The 19,106-nt window shown below is 37.9% G+C and overlaps 1 protein-coding gene across 6 annotated transcripts in view; it reads left to right on the top strand.

The window, feature by feature from the left end:
- Window positions 1-7,531: 7,531 nt before the first annotated feature.
- The window catches only part of LOC128237273 (E3 ubiquitin-protein ligase rnf213-alpha-like), a 117,591-nt gene continuing 106,016 nt past the window's right edge, over window positions 7,532-19,106 (top strand). Inside the window, exons 1-3 of one of the 6 annotated variants that reach the window (XM_052952636.1) lie at window positions 7,532-7,616; window positions 8,740-8,836; window positions 9,577-9,687. The gene's annotated coding sequence lies outside the window, so the exon portion shown is untranslated. Of the gene's footprint in view, window positions 7,617-8,739; window positions 8,837-8,873; window positions 9,005-9,576; window positions 9,688-13,375; window positions 13,466-19,106 lie in introns of those variants that run through there. The other 5 variants (XM_052952637.1, XM_052952634.1, XM_052952635.1 and 2 more) reach the window with 5 other exon arrangements.

The raw sequence follows: 19,106 nt of genomic DNA on the forward strand, positions 1-19,106 counted from the left end.
GCGGTATTCAGACTGGGTACGGAGAAAGGCGTTATTGACGCTGGGTACTGAAGAAAGGCAGTCTTCAGCCTAGGTACCAGAGAAAGGCGTTATTGAGGCTGTGTATCGGAGAAAGGCGGTCTTCAGCCTAGGTACAAGAGAAAGGCGTTATTGAGGCTGGGTACCGGAGAAAAGCGGTCTTCAGCCTAGGTACCAGAGAAAGGCGTAATTGAGGCTGGGTACCGGAGAAAGGCGGTCTCTAGCCTAGGTACCAGAGAAAGGCGGTCTTCAGCCTAGGTACCAGAGAAAGGCGTTATTAAGGCTGTGTACCAGAGAAAGGCGTTATTGAGGCTGGGTACCGGAGAAAGGCGGTCTTCAGCCTAGGTACCAGAGAAAGGTGTAATTGAGGCTTGGTACCGGAGAAAGGCGGTCTCTAGCCTTGGTACCAGAGAAAGGCGTTATTGAGGCTGGGTACCGGAGAAAGGCGGTCTCTAGCCTTGGTACCAGAGAAAGGCGTTATTGAGGCTGGGTACCAGAGAAAGGTGTAATTGAGGCTTGGTACCGGAGGAAGGCGGTCTTCAGCCTAGGAACCAGAGATAGGCGTTATTGAGGCTGGGTACCGGAGGAAGGCGGTCTTCAGCCTAGATACCAGAGAAAGGCGTTATTGAGGCTAAGTACCGGAGGAAGGCGGTCTTGAGCCTAGATACCAGAGAAAGGCGTTATTGAGGCTGGGTACCGGAGAAAGGCGGTCTTCAGCCTTGGTACCAGAGAAAGGCGTTATTGAGGCTGGGTACCGGAGAAAGGCGGTCTCTAGCCTTGGTACCAGAGAAAGGCGTTATTGAGGCTGGGTACCAGAGAAAGGTGTAATTGAGGCTTGGTACCGGAGGAAGGCGGTCTTCAGCCTAGGTACCAGAGATAGGCGTTATTGAGGCTGGGTACTGGAGGAAGGCGGTCTTCAGCCTAGATACCAGAGAAAGGCGTTATTGAGGCTGGGTACCGGAGGAAGGCGGTCTTGAGCCTAGATACCAGAGAAAGGCGTTATTGAGGCTGGGTACCAGGAAAAGGCGTTATTGAGGCTGTGTACCAGAGAAAGGCGTTATTGTCGCTTGGTACCGGATGAAGGCGGTCTTCAGCCTAGATACCAGAGAAAGGCGTTTTTGAGGCTGTGTACCGGAGAATAGCGGTTTTTAGGCTGGGTACCGGAGAAAGGCGATATTCAGCCGGAGTACAGGAGAAGGGCGTTATTGAGGCTGGGTACCGGAGCAGGCGTAATTCAGGCTTGTTACCGGAGAAGGGCGGTATTGGCCAAATGCCATATTCAGGCCGAGTACCGGAGAGAGGTGGCATTTAGGTTAGGTTCCGGAGAAAGGCGGCATTCAGGCTGGGTACTGGAGAAAGGCGTTATTGACGCTGGGTACCTGAGAAAGGCGGTCTTCAGCCTAGGTACCAGAGAAAGGAGTTATTAAGGCTGGGTACCGAAGAATGGCGGTATTGGCCATATTCACGCCGACTACCGGCGAGAGGTGGCATTTTGGTTGGGTACCGGAGAAAGGCGGCATTCATGCTGGGTTCCGGAGAAAGGCGGCATTCAGGCTGGATACTGGAGAAAGGCAGAAATCTGGCTGGGTCCCGGAAAGGTGGTACTCAGGCTGGGTACAGGAGAAAGGCAGCATTTAGGCTTGGCATCAGAGAAAGGTGGCATTCAGGCCGTGGACCGGAAAGCGGCGGTATTAAGGCTAGGTACCGGAGAAAGGCGGCATTCGGGCTGGGTACTGGAGAGAGGCGTTATTTCGGCTGGGTACCGAAGAAAGCCGATATTCAGGCTAGATATCGGAGAGAGGTGGTATTTAGGCTGGGTATCGGATGCGGCGGTATTCACGCTAGGTACCGGAGAAAGCCGGCATTCAGGCTTGGTACTGGAGAGTGGCGGTAATCGGGCTGGGTACTGGAGAAAGGCGGCATAAAGGCTGGGTACCGAAGAAAGGTGGTATTAAGGCTAGATACCGGAGAGAGGTGGTATTTAGGCCGGGTACCGGAAAGCGGCGGTATTCAGGCTGGTTACGTGAGAAAGGCGGTGTTTAGGCCGTATGAGGCTGGGTACCTGATAAAGGCGGTATTCAGGCTGGGTACCGGAAGAAACGAATTCAGATTGGGTACTGGATAGATGCGGTATGTAGGCCGGGTACCGGAGAGAGGCGGTATTCAGACCGGGTACCGGAGAAAGGCGAAAGTCAGGCTGGGTACCAGATAACGAAAAGAGGCGATATTCAGGCTTGGTACTGGAGAGAGGCGGTATTGACTAGACTAGGTACCTGAGAGAGGTAGCATCTAGACAAGGTACCGGAGAAATGCGATAATCGGGCTTGGTACCGGGAAAAGGCGATACTCAGAGAGTCAGTATTCTGGCTGGGTATCGGAGAGAGGTATTCAAGCTTGGTTCCGGAAAGACGGAGACAGGCGGAAATTTGGTTGGGTACCGGAGAGAGGTGGTATTAAGGTTGGGAACCGGAGAGTGGCTTGATCCCCAAAAACGGTAGCATTCAGACTGGCTACCAGAGAGAGGCGGCATTGAAACCATTCGGAACTCCTCGGCCATTTTTTTCAAAAACAACCTCGGATGTATTTGGACGGTTTACATACTCGAAAAGTGGTACGTTTAAGTCCGCTGCAAGTAGATCGCGTAGTAATTTTATTTAGCAGTTAAACTTTGTGACTTAACTCTTGGGATTCTTAATTATGTTTGCAATAATACAATTAAATGGCAATCAATTTCGACTTAGATCAATAAATACAACTCTAAAACACTACATTTAATTTATGATATAATTCAAAATTTTACGAACTACTTCAACTGATGTACCTGCATACATCCGAGGTTGTTTTCGATAAAATGGCCGAGGAGTTCGAATGATTGAAACTTGCTATAGGAGAATGACGGCATACAGGTTTTCTACTGGAGAAGGGCTGCGTTCAGGCTGTCGACCGGAGAAAGGTGGCAATCTTCCTGGCAGCGTCTATATCCATCGTTACTCTGATTAACTAAACATTTAGCTATGCAGCTTCACAGTCACAGGCTTGAAATAGTTAAGTCACATCTACGTATACGTGTAATGTTCATGGAATCATGTAGTCCGGAGCCCGGAAAATAATCATTTCTGTTTTAGTGAATTTTATAGAGTATTTGATTTTCGCTTTATCGCTATGACTTCTTTATGATGATTTCGTGTATTTAATACTAATGTTATGGTTTTAGTATTAAATGTCTAAATTTAGCTAGTAAATAATTAATTAATACGAACTAAGTTGTATTCTTAATAGTTTTCTACTTTTTCGTAAGTTTGATAAACTTGACACCCCTACTCTGTAACGTTAGTTATATATAATGGTTTCGTCCATCGTGCTTGTTAAAATGGACCATTCCATTTTGGTCACGTGATGTTAGGGTATATAAAAAGAGAAATGCATAGAAATAGTTAGTTCGTGTCTCGACGCCGATGTGAGAACATCAAGTTAATAATATATAGGGAAGCTTTGAAGTATCTTTTTGTACTGTTTAGGGCGGGTTCTGAACTATTGGAGGCTAGGAGAATTAAAGTGAAGCATTGCGCTACAGCTTCTAGTTTCCAGGTTCGGACATCCGTGGGGTTTCTTTTTGGCCTCTTAGTAAGCCTGGATCATTGCGATACAGACGGAACAGGGTCAATGGTTTGATTCCCCGTAAAAGCTATACATTTAGGACTGTGGGTTTCGCTGATATATTGTGATTGGTTTATAAGCGTTTTGTATGCTGGTCCTGTTAGAAGTTACAGAATAGTTGTTGTAGTGTTTCTGTTTGTTCATTCTTGCTTTTGGGATAATTGAACGTTGATTCTTGAACCATACCAATTATTTCTAATCATTCGGTTTTGTAAGCAATCATTGTTAATCACGTGTATATAATATTAATTTCATACTTAATTTTTGGGACAATGCAGTCCGAGAATAGGTTTATAGTTTAATTTAAGGTAGCGTGTCCGAGCTAGCTAGGGAAGAAACGTTACATACGTACATTCATTTCAAAATCATTCAGTTTATTTTAGTTCACCAATACAAAAAAAAAATAATGTCATGATTAAATAACAATGTATTGCCGCTCAATGTATTAGTTTTGTTTAAATTTATTTATTTTACAACGATTGTGAAACAAGTTATAACAACATTATATTTATCACTCCCGTTGGCACGTTGTTACGCGAGCGTGTGAGATGGTTTTGTGGGGGGAAACCGGAGTACCCAAGGAAACCCACTTGTCCGGCTTGGTATTCAGCCTGAATACCAAGCCAAACTCATATGCGCCGAGGTCGGGAATCGAACCCGGTGAGGTGAAATTACCCTCCCAAAACACCAAAATCCCGCCATTTTATTCCGCATCACACATTTTCCTCACTTAAAATTGGAAAAAAAAAACAATACACGTTGGACCCCCCCCCCCCCCTGGTTAGGTCAAGCACAACGATAGAGTCGCCTCGAAAGGCTACATAAAAGTAGACTGCGGTAGGTAGAAGGAACCGGATTCAAAAACAGATTTGGGACTTGAATATGAAGCCACATTCAAAGGCTGACATCACAGTGAAGAGATGTCCTCTGTCCGAAACATACATTGAGGCGTGCCGCTCGTCTTAAAACAGAGGCTTATAAATCCAGAATCTAATGTTTAAGAGTGCTGAGAGGTCTACATGTAGGTTGGGAGCCAGTGGTTTGAGGGTAGGCGTACGATTTAGGGTCTAAATGACTTTCTTGGAAAACAATTAAAGCTATAATTTTATTTACTCGACACATATAACCCATAACCTTACTGCATGCACATAGAATAAACATGATTTTTGAGTTAGCTCAAATATCCGAAACTGTAGTATGTGAAAAGTGATGAAACTCTGCTCTACAAGGCACAACAAGGTTGTGATAAAGCGCACGTATGATTGTTTTGCTTAAAACACATTCCACTGATTAGGGTATTTGGACTTTTGTCGAGAATTATACCAAGTAAATCCAAAAGCTTTTTAATGATACGATGTAAGAAAAACTTTGACGACCACTTGGACCTATGTTTATACTAGAAATACGATGTAGTTTCATCACTTAAATGATATTCCAATTTGCATAATTTTACACTCGTTCAAATTGTATATATAGTTTTCTTTGATAATCCACTCCAGTAATGATGTGTCAAGATGAAAAAATAGAAAAGGGACATTTAGTATGACATGTGGCAGGCATGATTTCTTCCAACATTGCGAGATATTCAGAAACGCTTCCCCCCAGAATTGATCGTTAGAGGCTGGAATGAGGGAAAATTCAACATCAGACGAACTCCGTTCCTTTCTTAAACAACCAATCTCAAAATAAGAAAGCAAGATAACTTGAAAAACTTTAAATTCCTTGACCTTAATAACAACTCTGTTTCTTTAACAGTTAAAATTTTGGGAATCCAGCTCACAGAAATTAAAGATAAAAGTATTAACTAATATACTACATGTAGGATGGCGAGAAACCTAGTACAGTTGGTATTAGATTTGAGCAAAAAATTTGAGTTAAAGATGCACTCTTACTCCCAAATAAGGTTTACCATAATTAACAAGACGAATGTTGATGTTAGGCATCAAAGACGCGGCTGAATGGGTATTGAACCCAAATGGATGTCATAATCACCGTTTACGTTACCATAGTAAACATCAAGCATATATTGCGGACAAAATAGATTATTTCTAAACCTAACGGATGTTGGCAAATCATTATGCGATAAATATCGAGCCGCGTTTATACTTTCGACTATGGTAGAATACAAAGCATTTCCCTTATTCAGTATACAGTCTACATCGACAGCCGTTAATGAGGACATATGGTTGTGTTCGTAACGGTACATTGCATGCCATTGTATGGAGAAAATAAAGTTTGCCCTTGGTGAAAATGTCCTAAAACACCCCTTACCATAGTGAGTTTTCGCGTTTTCTTTCCCCGCAAAAAGATGGAGGAGGACGCTGAATCGTTGTGTCACGTGAAAAATATCGATACCCAATTGGCTCAATAAAGACATGTGACAATATATACAATTGTTAACATTCCGAATAAACACGGACATAGCCGAACTATGACGGTTTAATCAACTTTCTAGATCGTAGTTACTCGGTCGTCTCCGGCATGCGTAAATTATTTATACTGGTACCTTGCATTATCACCGATAAAATTATTGGTGTCGGGTCGATTCGGCCGAGATAATATTTCGGCCTGATCCTTTTCGGCCTACTTTTATTCATTAATGTTTGTTTTAAATCGTGTCAATTGCGCTTTAAACTTTCATTTTATATCAGTTAAATTTAAATAGTGTTAATTTCGTTATTGCGACTTATATTTGTTAGTAAAATCGTGTGAATTAAGCTTTGTACTTCCATTTTATATCACTTGAATTTTTAATAGTCAATTAATGTCGTGATAAGGCACTTATATTTGTTATCGAATGCATAATTTAAACTATTATTCACAATATGCCCGTAAATTCTCACATGCTTATTTACTACCACAGCCTGTATATAAATCGTTTTCACAGAAAGTAAATTTCTAAAATAACGAACTCGTATGACCGGCGACCAGTCAATACAAAAACACAGGGAATAACTTTTTTTAATTTCCTGTTTTAAACATTAGGCTTATTCGTTTTATATGACGTTTTGGAAGCATCAAAACGGTTATTGACCACAAATTTTAAGTAAAGTTGAATAAGAGTTGATATCATTAACAAATCTTTTTTTCAAAACTAAAATTTATCCGTATACACTTCCCCATTGACAATTGCAATCATGTATCCCTATAATAATAATAATAATATTGTTTTAATATTGCAAAAAGGATGAATAAATGTCGAAAACAATGGTTTTTATGAAGGATACCGAGTTGAATTTGAAAGAAATGACCATAAAACACGGTATTTCTACCTTATATAACTATAGAAGACCACAGTAAATCATTTAGCATTCACCAATCATTTAATATTTTTGCGCTTGCTGCTATTAAATACACGGTTACAATCTTGTTATCAATAATTAATATTTTCCATAAATGCACTAAATAGTAAGTAGTTTAAAGTTTATCAGTCAAAATTTACGTTTGTTATACATGTGTATGTATTGATTTTGAATAATAGTGTCACTTTAAACAATTAAACACATAAAAGGTATAAATAGTATGTCTTTTTTATCAAATAAAAAATCCCTTGTTGTTCCTTTCATAAGTATATTACCGATGATTTGTTTAGTATGTGCAAGGTAATAATAAAGTGTTTTTGCAACAACATTTTTGTCATATTGGTATTCTTTTTTGTCAATAAATGTTATTGATTTTAAAATGACTATGACTATCATTTTAAATCAAACAATGCGTAAAATGCCCGTGCCTTAGCTCCAATATTTGTAAGGTGACATCAATGCGCAGGAAATAATACAGACTTTAAAGTTATAGTTTATAATAACCTATTACGTCATTTACGCCAGAGGGCGTTTGTACTTTCGTTTTAGAAACAGAACTTCAAGGAAAGACGTCGTAGTAAAATATAAAAATACTTTAAGATCGAAACACTTTTGAGCAAGAAAACATTCTGCAAGAACGTGAGTGATGTTTCAATTTTTCATCTGATCGAATTTATACCTTTAAATTAGTTATTTTCATACATTTAAATATAACTTTTTCAGTGGCGGGTCCAGGACTTTCTAAATGGAGGGGCACAACTAATTATAAACATATCAAACTGTTTTTGAATGCATTATTTTAATCATATAATGACATGGAATTAACATTTGTCTTCACTGTCAATAATGTATGGCAGATAAATTGAATTAAAAAGATATCATTAACTAAGATAAACCTTTCAAAAAAACAAAACAAAGATATCTAGCCGTTTTGAGGAATCGAACCAGGGTCGACGGATTAATATCCTATAGGCTAAGCAGTTGACAACTCGTCCACCTGGGACACACATTTTTAAGCTTTAAATTAGTGCTATCAAGTAGGCCTACTATCAAGTGTTATTAGTTGCACTCAATGATACTGTAGGTACTTAGGATGTCATTGTTATAAATTTAAGTTAACTGAATTAAAAAAACTTGACAACACATTCCAAAAAAGGTTTTAAATAAATTATAATGAATTAATTTACAAAGGCTCTAACATAATTCAGAGAACGAGACGATAATAAAGGCCGAAATGGAAAGGTTTAAAGCGGCAACGTTTTGAATTTACACATTTGTTTAATGCACGTCATGCACATACATATCTTGTTGGCACAGAATGACATTATTAAAAGCAATGACGAACATATAATGTGCACATGTTAACAGTTTAAAACAACTTTTATATTTCTGGAATATGATATATTTTATAAACAGTAAACTTATGCGTATAACTGCAGCCATATTTGTCTACCTTTGATCAGCTGTCTGTGTAAAATGCGGCGCAAATTTTTGTTTATCGAATGTCATTTTTCAAAAGACTTTCGTTTCGAATACTATATTATACTCGACAATCAGGTTGTTTATTTGCTCAAATGCTGACATAAAATTTAAATTGTGACAAACAACTTATTTGTACAGTTAAATCAATATAGATGTGCCCCCGAAAACATTACTTGCCGGTCCGCTGGGGGGGGGGGGGGGGCACGGGCCCTAGGTGCCCCCCGGTAGATCCTCCACTGTTCGTTTTTTTACAAATTCTACTTTCGTTTTTAAATTTCAGGAAATTATCAGATAGCGGCCTATTCACTGTAGTTTGTAAAATGATGACAGTGCATTTCTTTTATCAGTATGGGACAATACCGTTTTCAAAAAAAAAAGTGAGTGTGAAACGCAATAGACGAGTTGAAGCGAACACTGCTAACAATTTAGGAGTGATTTTAATCATATTCTTAATTTATAATAAATACATTTACAATTTTAAATTACATTTCATACACACTTGTGCATTGTTTAACAAATGTAAGATATGACTGGATTGTAAACAAGTAAGTATTGTACTTGATTGAGTAGTTCAGATATCAATCTTGTATTAATTCTGGATATTTCGAAATTGTCGGCACTTTTCGAGCAGGGTCCAGGACATTGCCATGGTGAGGGTCAATTTGCCCCCTGAAACCAGGATTTGAAGCATTTAAGCGTTAAGTCAGCATCACAACACCATACAATTATCGTAGGTAAACATGGCCAGACGACAGCTGGATGACAGATTTGCCAAGTTTAGTTAAGATAAAATGTATGGTATAATATAAGAATGTCGAAAACACCCGTGTTTCCGGTAGGTAGCTCGACCTTCCCTATTTTTCCTCGCCGACCCTTTTTTTTTAGGCAAAAAGGTAAATTTCAAAAATTAAATACATCGTCGTTTATATACTTTCGTTGTTTCGGTGTCTCTGCTCCGGGTCCTTTGTGATCCATCAAAAAACTCTCATCCCTGATCTGTATTACAAGGGCGCTTTGTCAACAGGAATAACAAAATGGCGGTGTCAAAACTGTTAGTGGAAGTAAGTGAATGTCCGCGTTTCGCAGGCTTAAAATGCCTGATATCTTTTCTTAACAGCACTGAAGTTTATAGTGGAGTTTGACGAACATTTTACCCTGTCCCTACTCTGCTCCGCTTAAAGACAGAGGGAGTTCCATGTCCGTTATAGGCTATGCTGTCGAAAGAAAGGTAATGAATACAGACATTAAACAATGCTGTTTTTTTCTGACATTTTGTGAATTATGAAACGCTTAGATTTTAGATAGCTGATCCCATGCAACAGAATAGTGCATGATACTGTAATTTGAAATAGAAACTGTATGTGACAAAAACAACAACAAAAAATCACAAAAATCCCACCAACAGACCCCATTTTATCGGCATGTAACCTGAAACACAGGAATGTTTTTGGCCTTACATACTACTTTTGGTTAAGTGATATAGTTTTATCATTTTGCTACACATTTAAGTGGATTGAACGTTACCAAGTATTAAAAATGAACGCGAAGTTGAGGAGATAAAACGAAACAATGTGTTACCATTTATGACGTTTATACAGATTTAAGATTATTGAAGTCATATCTTAAATTCTGCATTGAAACAGTCTACATACCTTTTATATATATGGTATGTGGCCTCCTGTTGTGGTCGGTAACTATCTACATCCATAGCAACCAATGACTTGTTAAGCAACTAATGACTTCTTTGCAACCATTGACTTCCTTTACCACCACTCACTATTCAAGGAACCATGCAATGTTTTCCTTAGCATCCAATGACTTCCTTTGCAACAACTTTCTTCCTTAGGTACCTAGCTGCATAACAACAATATAACTCCTAAGCAACCAATAACTTTCTTAGCGATCACTTACTCCCTTAGCAACTTTCTAGATCCATATTAACTGATGACTTCCTTAGCAACGTATGACTTCCTTAACTGCCAATGACATCCTAAGCTAAAGATGACAACCTTAGCAACTACTTACGCTCATAGCAACCACATACCTTTTTAGCAACCACATACCTCTTTAGCAAACACTGACGTATTTAGCAATCAATGACTACAGTATCTTAGCAAGCAGATAACAGGGTATGAATTTTGGATTTCAATTTGTATGAACACGTCCGCCGGGCTTGTTGAAGTCCGAATACATAGTAACAAGCTTGGTGATTCTGTTATATTCACCAGTTATTAAGCACTTATTCTGTCGAAATACTAGTATCTAATTCTTCTTCGTCAAGTAAAATGAAACCGGGAAAGGGGATTTTATATCATTTTATTCACAAGTGTACATTAAAAGCATTTGATCTATATCGTCACTTTTATCATAACCTCGCGGGTTTTGATACGTCTTTTCTTGGTTAAGCACCAGGAAAATTATTCAGCGTTGCCAAGGACATTTCACTGGAAACAACAATGTCATTGGTAATGCAACACGTGAGTGATGTTTCAGATTTTAACATATTATCGATTTTATACCTAGAAATTTTATTACATTATATATATCTTTTTTTTATAAATTCTACTTTCATTTTTAAATTTCAGAAAATTATCAGATTACGGTCTTTTAACTGTCATTATAAGTGACGGTGCATTTCTTTTATCAGTATGTGGACATACCGATTTCAAAAAATGCAAACTTCATAGTATGAAACGCAAAAGACGAGTTGACACCCACACTGCTATCAAATAACAAATACTTACATAGTTTAGACATAATTAATGATTTTAATTTGTATTGTACACACATTTGTACACTGTTTTACAAATGTAAGTTATAACCCTTTAGCAACGTATGGCATCCTTAGCTACGAATGATAACCTTCGCGAACTACCTACGTTCATAGCAACAACATACATCATAGCAACCAATGTCTTCCGTAGCAACCAATGACTACAGTAGTTTAGCAACTAGATATTTAAACGGTGTACAAAATTTGGATTTCATTCGTGAAGACAAAATTTAATAAGCCCGAATACAAAGTAAGAAGCCCAGAGATTTCGTTATATTCACAAGCACATTTTAAGCACAAATTCTGTCAAAATACTGTTATCTCTCTAGTCAAGTAAAATTAAACCTTGAAAAAGTGTATTTTACAAATTTTTATTCACGAGAGTATATAAAAAGCATTTGGCCTATATTGTCATGATATAACATAATCTTCCTGGTTTAGCACACCATTGATGTGTTTGACCGGATTGCCAAGGTTTGGTGGTGAACCTTGTTCTGTATACGTACCTCGACTATCCTAGCCACAGTAATACACTCCAGTAATGATGTGTCAAGATGAAAAAAGTATAAAAAAAGAAAAGGGACAGTTAGTATAACATGTGGCAGGCACGATTTCTTCCAACATTGTGTGATATTCAGAAACGGTAGGCGGCGGATTGGTGTAACGGTCCGCTGAAGGCGGCGGATTTGCGTTCATAGTATAACATTCCGTTATAGACGGAAGTACGTTTATAATACGTATGTTAATTAACTTGGTTGGTAATATGCAAATTAGAAAAGCCTGGGTTCTGTATGGATTGAGAATTAACTGTATATAAAGACCAGCGGACCCCTTCAGAGTCGAGCATGCTTCTCTCTGAAGGGATCTGTTGGTTTTTGTTTAACGTCGCACGTTACAAATGGTGGCAGCGGTGGGATATTGACAACTGCCGAAACGGAGTTGCCTTACCCCTGAGTTTCCCAGCCCAATACTCGGGACTTCTCGGAGGGGAAAGTAATGTAACGGTCCGCTGTAGGCAGCGGATTAGGTGTAACGGTCCGCTGTAGGCGGCGGATGTGGGTTCATAGTATAACATTCCGTTATAAGCGGATGTACGTTCATAGTACGTATGTTAACTTATTATTATTATTATACCCCATTTATATAACACTTTTATCATAAAAAACATACGTTCAAAAGTGCTTAACAAACAAATATACGTATATATACAAAAACATATATAGAAAGAATAAGGCAGATACACATGATAAAAATAAACACTACGGCTACATACAACCAATCTTTAAAAATCATCAGTATTACTTCCCATGTTGTCATGCATCCAAGACACAATATCATTGAGACAGGCCTCAACCCGACGCTATGCCTTGACCTGGGAACCCGTATCTGTTGGTTCAAAAGATTATGGGATATTGACAACTGCCGGAACGGAGTTGCCTTACCCTTGAGTTTCCCAGACGAGTCTTCTCGGAGGGGAAAGTAATGTAATGGTCCGCTGTATGCGGATTAGGTGTAACGATCCGCTGTAGGCGGCGGATATGCGTTCATAGTATAACATTCCGTTATAAGTGGAAGTACGTTCATAATACGTATGTTAACTTGGTTGGTAATATGCAAAAAGCAAAGCCTGGGTTCTGTATGGATTAAAAATAAACTGTATATAAAGACAAGCGGACCCCTTCAGGGTCGAGCATGCTTTTCTCTGAAGGGATCTGTTGGTGTTTGTTTAACGTCGCACGTTACATTAGTATGGTGAGAAACCTAGTGCAGTTGGTATTCGACATGAGCAAAAATGCTTTAAAATCATACTTAAATAACAAAATAGATAAAAAGTATTTATAGTAAGAATTAAAAAAAAATCCCTTTTTGTTCCTTTCATAACTATATTATCTATGATTCGTTTAGTATGTGCAAGGTAATAATAAAGTTTTTTGCGACAACTTTTTTGTCATATTGTTATTTTTTGTCAATAATTGTAATTGATTTCAAAATGATTTTAACTATCATTTAAAATCGAACAATGCGTGAAATCCCTGTGCCTAAGCTCCAATATTTGTTAGGTAATAATACAGACTTATAAGTTATAGTTTATAATAACCTATTACGTCATTTACGCTAGAGGGCGTTCCTACTTTCGTTTCAGAAACGGAACTTCATGGAAAGACGTCGTAGTAAAATGTAAAAATATTTAAGGCAAGACACACTATTGAGCAAGAAAACATTCTGCAAGAACGTGAGTGATGTTTCAGTTCTTCATCTGATCGGATTAATACCTTAAAACAAGTTATTTTCATACATTTAAATATAACTTCTTAAATCCTACTTTCGTTTTTTAATTTCAGAAAATCATCAGATAACTATCTGTAATTTGTAAAATGATGACAGTGCATTTTCTTTTATCAGTATGTGTCCATAACTTTTTCAAAAAAATGCCTTTTTTTGTAAGTGTTAAACGCAATAGGCGAGTTGAAGCCCACACTGCTATCAATTTAGGAGTTAATCATATTAATTTATAATAAATTCATTAACAATTTTAAATTAAATGGAACACAAACTCGTGCAGTGTTTAACAAATGTAAGTTATGCCAGGATTATAAACAAGTAAGTATTGTACTTGATTGTATTGTTCAGATATCAATGTTGTATTAATTCTGGATATTTCGAAATTGTCGGCACTTTTCGAGCAGGGTCCAGGGCATTGCCATGGTGAGGGTCAATTTGCCCCCTGAAACCCGGATTTGAAGCATTTTAAGTGTTTAATTAGAATCACAACACCGTACAATTGTCGCAGGTAAACATGGCCAGACGACAGCTGAATAACATATTTGCCAAGTTTAGTAAGGATAAAATGTATAGTATGTTATAGGAAATAGAAGGCCAAAACACCTGTGTTTCCGGTAACCCGACCTTCCCTATTTTTCCACGCCGACCCGAATATTTTTAGGCATAAAGGTGAATTTCAAAAATTAAATACATCGTTGTTATCTTCCTCATTTCTGATCTGTATTACCAAGGCGCTTTGTCAACAGGAAGAACACAATGGTGGCGTCTATACTGTCAATGGACGTTAGTGAATGTCCGCGTTTCGCAGGCATAAAATGTTCGAGAACTTTTCTCAACAACACTGAAGTTTATAGTGGAGTATGACGAATATTTTACCCTGTCCCTACCCCTGCTCCGCTTAAAGACAAAGGGAGTTCCAACTCCGTTATAGGCTGTCGAAGGAAAGGTAATGATTTCACGCATTTAACAATGCTGTTCCTTTTCTGACATTTTGTGAATTATGAAACGCTTAGATACAAGATAGTTGATCCGATGCAACAGAATTTTGCATGATACTGTAAATTGAAATAGATACTGTGTGTGATAAAAAATAACAACAAAAAAATCCCACCTACCGACCCTATTTTTTCGGCATGTTACCTGAAACACAGGAATGTTTTGGCCTAACATACTACTTTTGGTTTAGTAATATAGTTACATCACGTTGCTACACATTCGAATGGATTAACGTTAGCAAGTATTTAAATGAACGGGAAGTTTAGGAGATAAAACGAAACAATGAATTGCCATTTGTGACGTTTATACAGATTTAATTATATAGAAGTCATATCTAAAATTCTGCGTTGAAACAGTCTACAGACCTTTGATATTTGTTATGTGGCCTCCTGTAGTGGTTGGTAACTATCTACATCAATAGCAACCAATGACTTGTTTAGCAACTAATGACTTCTTTTCAACCATTGACTTCCTTTACCACCACTAACTATTTAAGGAACCATGCAATGTTTTCCTTCGCAGCCAATGACTTCCTTTGCAACAACTTTCTTCCTTAGGTACCTAGCTGCATAACAACAATAGAACTCCTAAGCAACTTATGACTTCCTTAGCAGCCACTTACTCCCTTAGCAACTTTCTAGATCCATAGCAACCGATGATTTCCTTAGCAACGTATGACTTCCTTAACTGCCAATGACAACCTAAGCTACAGATGACAACCTTAGCAACAACTTACGCTCATAGCAACCACACACTTCTTTAGCAACCACATACCTCTTTAGCAAACACTGACGTATTCAGCCATTAATGACAACAGTATCTTAGCAACCAGATAACAGTGTATGAAATTTGGATTTCAATTTGTATGAACAGGTCCGCCGGGCTTGTTGAAGTCCGAATACATAGTAACAAGCTTGGTGATTCTGTTATATTCACCAGTTATTTTTAAGCACGTATTCTGTCGAAATACTAGTATCTTCTTTATGAATTTAATTGAAACCGGGAAAAGGGGATTTTATATCATTTAATTCACAAGTGTACATCAAAACATGATGTTTCAGATTCTGAACAATCGGGCCATTATCGAATTTATACCTAGAAATTTTCATGCATTTAGATATATCTTTTTTTTTATAAATTCTACTTTCGTTTTTGAATTTCAGAAACTTATCAGATTACGGTTTATTATGTTCATTTTAAGTGACGGTGCATTTCTTTTATCAGTATGTGGCCATACCGATTTCAAAAAATGCAAACTTCATAGTATGAAACGCAAAAGACGAGTTGACATCACACTGCTATCAAATTACAAATACTTATATAATTTAGACATAATTAATAATTTTAATTTGTATTGCCCACACATTTGTACACTGTTTTACAAACGTAAGTTATGACCCTTAAGCGACGTATGGCATCCTTAGCTACGAATGATAACCTTCGCAAACTACCTACGTTCAAGACAACAACAAACATCATAGTAACCAATGCCTTCCTTAGCAACCAATGACTACATTACTTTAGCAACTAGATATTTAAACGGTGTACGAAATTTGGATTTCATCGAACGACCCGCCGGGCTTCGTGAAGCCAAAATTTAACAAGCCCGAATACAAAGCCCGGAGATTCCGATATATTCACAAGCAAATTTAAAGCACAAATTCTGTCAAAATACTGTTAAATTTCTAATCAAGTAAAATAAAGCCTTGAAAAAGTGTCTTTAACAATTTTTTATTCACGAGAGTACATAAAAAGCATTTAGTCTATATTGTCACTTTAATCGTTACCTTGGCTGGTTTGATACATACCTTCCTGGTTTAGCACCAGGAAAATAACTTAGGCGTGCCAAGGACATTTCGCTGGAAAAATAACAATATCACTGGTACCCACCTCGCAGTAATGAAACTCTTCCTGAATTAATAGCAGTGTGGATGTCAGCGTATCGATTGCGTTTCACACTCGTAATGTCGCTGTAACCAAAACGTATCAATGGAACAGCATGCAATGTATAATATTAAAGAAACCTATACTGACTACTGTAATATTGCCACCTGAGCGATTTGTTGACCAACCAGGGCAGACGGCCATGCTTACTGAATACTTTCGACAGAAAGCAACTCGAGCGTTATACATATCTAAATGAAAATGAGAAATTGCGCTGATCACGATCCTGAAAATGAAACCGTCACAGAATGATAAATTCTATTTTTATTAAAGAACTGCTTGTTTCATTTACAAGATGTAAACAATCACGCCGGGCTTTTCGGATAGAATTGTGCAGGATTTATTGAATATTTACTAGTGTGTAAGAGTCGGGCTTATGTCAATTCCGTAGACTGAGATATTTCATAAGAATCCACTTAATACTCTAGTAATCAATGACATTCTTAGCAACGTAAAACTTTCTCAGCAATCAATGACATCCTTAGCAACCACTTAATAATGAACAACTAGCTGAATCCATTGCAACGAAAGACTTTATTTGGAGCCAATTCATTTCTTAGCCACTAATGATAACCTTCGCAACTACCTTCATCCATAGAAATCAATGACTTCCGTTTTAAGCAATGGCTTCCTTAGGAACCATCGACTACTTTAGCAACCAATAATTACATAAGCCACTAAAGATTTCCTTAACAACCTATGACTTTCTAAGCAACCAATGACTACCTAAGCTTTAGCAACTTCTAACATTCATAGCACCTAATGACTTCTCTGGAAACCAATTAAAGAATACCTTAGCAACCAGATAGTTCCCTATCACATATCTACTTCTTAAGTAACCAATGACTTCCTTACAAACCGATGACTTCCATAGCAATCAATTTATTCCTTAGTAATCACGTCCTTCCTTATCAACCAAGGAACCTTAGCAATCAATTTCTTACTAAGCAACCACTAACTACCTTAGATACCAATGACTTCATAGGCAACCTATGCCTTTTTCAAGAACCAATGACAACCTTAGCAATTACTTACAAGCATGGTAACCAATGACTTGTTAAGCAACCAATGACTCCTTTAGCAGACAGATAATTCCCTTGTACCAACAAACCTTTTTGCAACTATCTTCATCAATGACTTCCTTAGAAAACTCTGACTGCCTTAGAATTCAAAAGCTTCTTAAGCATACACTACATCCCAAACATAAAAAAGAATGATTTCGTTACCATCTTCTTTCATCCACAGCAACCAATGATATCCTTAGTAACTAGTGTTTTCCTTAGCTTACGATAAATTCCTTAGCAACCAATGATTACCTTAGCAACTACCTTCGTCCATTGAAACCTTTGTCTTCCTTTTAACGTATGATGTCCTTAGCAAGCATTGACTGTCTCAGCAAGCACGTACATTACTAACAATTACAAAGTAGCTTAGCCACAAATGACTTCCTTAGCAACCAATGATTTCCTTAGCAACCATAGTAACAGTCAGCTTTTATTGTCCTCACATCCATTGTTTATTCTTGACACTAGAACGAAAGCGTAGAAAAGCATGAGCATTGTAATGTATTCATAGTAGTTATCGCTGATCAGAACAGAAGCTTTTGATCTATCTATTAGGCGTTAAGAAAGAAGCCATGCTTACGCTTATAGCCTTTATTTATCATTAAATGCGGTAACGTTAATCTGTAAATAAGCAATACTAATGAAAGGTCATAATTAAGCAATACAAATATCTAACTAATTGCCCCTGTCCAGGACAACACACGCGAATTAGAACAAATATTCATAATAGCATACTTGAATTATTGTAGCAGTGCCGCTCGTAGCACTGAAATAATGCTAGTAAGGGCCCTGAGGCTCACAAGGGCTCGTATGCCATTATGAGATGAAAGAAATATATAATGGAATGCTGTTGCAGTAAAATTCACCAGATCTGAAAAAGAAAGCGCCTATTTTTGCGATTATGTCGTATTTGGTGCCAATTTCGACACGCAGTAATCGAACATATTTAATCAAAACAGTAGGAAAACGCGGTTATAAACAACTATGACAAATTTCTGCAATACGCAAGACAGGAAACAGTAGGGAACGGAAATCTCCTTTCGGTCTCCCATAACTGCACAGTCAATAATTAAATATAACGTCTCGCCTGCAAATGGTCACCGGACGTTAGGTGCTGTTTTTTTACCAACTTAGCCACACTCCTCCCTGTCCTTTATGTCATTTACTATGTAATTGCACAGAACAGCAGGCCATAAAACGAACACTTCAGTCCCTCCATTATTTGAGGTGTATGTCTAGATCCGCTCACAAATAGACGGAGTTGAGTTTAGACTTTTGCCTGGCTAAAACTTCTTATACAATCCTCGTCACTGTCCTCATGACTGTTTCTGCCAATGTCTTCTATACCGTATCAGTCACTGTACACAGGCCTATATCTGTGAGTGTCAAACCCTTATGCATGTGTAGCTGTAATTAATTGGAGTTGTAGTATTCGTCTACATAATATTCGCGCAATCAAGAAGCTCTGTTTATATTTTTAAAGATCGACATGTATTTCCATCTCCCTTTTCCGTATTTAATGTGTGCATCATTTAATAATATTACTAATTAACAAACCGCATGAAAGCACTGCAAAAGTATGTTCAT

This window comes from Mya arenaria, chromosome 6 (genome assembly GCF_026914265.1).
Source record: "Mya arenaria isolate MELC-2E11 chromosome 6, ASM2691426v1".
Lineage (NCBI taxonomy): Eukaryota > Metazoa > Mollusca > Bivalvia > Myida > Myidae > Mya > Mya arenaria.